Raw genomic sequence first — 3,251 nt, 5'->3', positions numbered from 1 at the left:
CTGTGTTTGTGGGTGTGTGCATGTCTATTTTGTGCACATTATCTCTCCTGCTCCCTTTGGTTACACCCACTTTTTTGGTTACTTTGGCTACACCGCTCCTTTTAGTTTTGGTAGCGTTTCCTTATTTTTTTTTCTTTCAGAATGTGCAAATATTGTTATAGCCAGATGATTCCCAGATAAGTGTCAAGTCAGTGCGCCATGTTGATTTGTCCGATGACTAGCGAGCGAGTGTGTGTCCTCAGCTCATAAATGAGTGTGTGTCATCAGCTCGTAAATGTAATTCACTTCCAAAATTTTAATGTAACAAAATATTGATTCTTGCTTGAAAGATGGGACTGAGCACTTCGTCTGTAGAGAACTTGATTGGTAAATACCTGGACTCAGTATCTTTAAAAAACAAAGATCTGGCAAATAAAATGGAAGACAATGACAGAAAAACAGGTTTACTAGAAAATGTGCAAATGCTGTACTTCAAAACTTTATTTTCTATGCATGCCGTAATAAGATAATGAGGCTTATGCCAGTGAAGGGAAGTTATAGCTGCGTGCATGGATTATATATCGGTGTTCAACATTTTTCACCCAAACCTTTCATTCACCCTTATCAAGAATATTCCACAGTAATTACTGCCTGAATTTTGTGCAGGAAGGCCGTGTAAAAAAAAAAAGTGCAATCAATGACCAGGCAGGCTCAAAAAATTCAACATCTTAAATAGATTATCAAACTATGTGTGTAAGCTTCCAGTAATCAGCTCAACTCATGACATTCACCACTACAGTGAGCCTTATGAGGATAAGCGGCTTGGAAAATGGATGGAAGATGTACCTCACCCCAATTTTTTTTTTACCTCATTATTCAGGGCTGAAAACTCTGACCATGTTCCAGTATTAGTGTGCTGGGCTACACTCCTGTCGTGAATGTCATTGTCATAATTAAGACCGCTTATCTCACAAGGGTTGCAGGAAAGCTGGAGCCTATTCCAGCTGGCTTCAGGCAAAAGGTAGACTACACCCTGAACTGGTCACCAGTAAGTGGCAGGGCAGATATCGACACCATCACTGAGCGGGAATCGATTCAACACTTCCCGCACCGAAGGCAGGGGTGTGCACCGCTACACCATCAGTGACTATGTCCTGTTGTGAATTAAAACATAAATAATGTACACTTCACTTCAAAGTGACAACGTGGGCAAGTCTGAAGCATGAAACTGCCACCAACATTTTTAGTAGTAACAATAATACATACAATACCATTAAACTGAGTGTATGAAGCCGTGTCGGTGTGTTTGGTACAGAGAATCCATGACAACAACAAAAAAGTATTTTTTGGTGGCTTTATGACCTACAAGGTGAGCCCTCTGAGGATAAGCAGCCTGGTAGATGGATGGAAGGAATCTACTCTTGAAAATGAGCCAAATATTTTCCAGCATCACAGAGCACATGAAGCTTTGTTAGTAATTCACTACAATTCAATTAGTAATTCACCCGGGAGAACCTCGTGACTTTTGCGTGAAAAAGAAAATGGTTTCAATATCCATTCATCCATATATTATCCAAGCCGCTTATCCTGACAAGGGTCACGGGAGAGCCGGAGCCTATCCCAGCGAGCTTCAGGCAAAAGGCAGACTACACCCTGAACTGGTCACCAGTCAGTCACAGGGTCAATAATAACACTATCACTGAGTGGGAATCAATCCCATGTTGCCCACACCAAAGTCAGGTGTATGTACCATTACACCATCAGTTACCTGGTTTCAATAGTTCAGAACAATTGTAAATTTATAAGTATACCACTCATGAAAACTAAACATATTTAAATAGGTAGGGAATGCTTGCTCGAAGCGCATCCAGGAAAATGTTCAGCATCAGGTTTGGGCACTCATAATATAGTTGGGTGACAAAGTAGACCATTACCAAGGAACAGCCCATAATGAGTGATATTCCTTCAGGCAAGGATGTTTACTTGGTGGATCTCCATATTCGACCGGCGTGGCTTCCACCTTGCTCATGTGACCCTCTCTTCTCTCCTCCACTATGCACACAATAGTTTGAGCCAACAATATTAACATGCTGAGACTTATTGGATCATATTAAAACAGCAACAACACACTGTCAGAGTCCAAGGAAATTTGAAATTTGAAAATGTAAAATAATAATCTTCAAAGAGGCAGCACGGTGGGGCTAATGGTGAAAGCGTTCAGCAAAGCAAAGCAAATTCATTTGTAGCGCACATTTCATACACTAGGTAAACTCATTGCACTTTACATGATTTAAAGTATTCAAACACAGAAACAAAAACATTTGAAAATAAAAAAGTACCATTAAAACAGCTTTTAGTGAAAGAAATATCAATGAAAAGTGGAAGTACTCTCAAAAACGGGACAAAAAGACGAGTTTTTAATCTGGATTTGAAAACACTCACACTTGGGGCTGACATCACCTCTTTTGGTAATTTAATCCATTATTTTGCAGCATAATAGCTAAATGCTGCTTCACTATGTTTGCTTTGGACTCTGCACTCTACTATTTGAGCCCTACTAGATTTGTATTCCATTTACATTTCTTTCATGAATTCTGGACCTAAACTAGCAATTCATAGACCAGTAGCAGAACTTTAAAATCTATTCTAAAGATAAGTGGAAGCCAGTGTATGGAGTTTCAGATTGGGGTTATATGCTCTGACCTCTTTGTTCTCGTCAGAACCCAAGTTGCAGCATTCTGAATGAGCTGCAGCTGTTTAATGCTCTTTTGGGGGAGCCCAGTCAGAAGACCATTACAATAGTCAAGTCTACTTGAGATAAATGCATGAATGAGCTTCTCCTGATTTGCTTGACACATGCAAGCCTTCACTCTAGATATGTTCTTCAGATGGTAAAATACAGTTTTGGTAATGTATGTGATATGACAGTTGAAGGTCAGGTCGGACTCTATCAGGCTTCAAGGTTTCGGATTTAGTCTTTGCTTTTTAAAGTTAGCGAGTCCAGATATTTATGGACAGTAATCCTTCTTTTTTTTATTGCAAAAAACATTTATCTCAGTTTTGTTGTGGTTTAGTTGAAGAAAATTTTGGCTCATCCAGTTATTTATCTGTTTTAGTGGTAAAACACCTCAATTGAACTCTAGTCATCTGGAGACACTGATTCATATAACTGTGTCTCATCTGCATAGCTATGATAATCAAAACTAAAGTTCTGGAAAATTTGACCCAAGGGAAGCATATACAGGCTGAACAGGAGGGGTCCAAGAACTGAC

Source organism: Syngnathoides biaculeatus, chromosome 3, assembly GCF_019802595.1.
Source record: "Syngnathoides biaculeatus isolate LvHL_M chromosome 3, ASM1980259v1, whole genome shotgun sequence".
NCBI classification, from domain to species: Eukaryota; Metazoa; Chordata; class Actinopteri; order Syngnathiformes; family Syngnathidae; genus Syngnathoides; species Syngnathoides biaculeatus.
Note: the sequence above shows the minus strand (reverse complement) of the source record.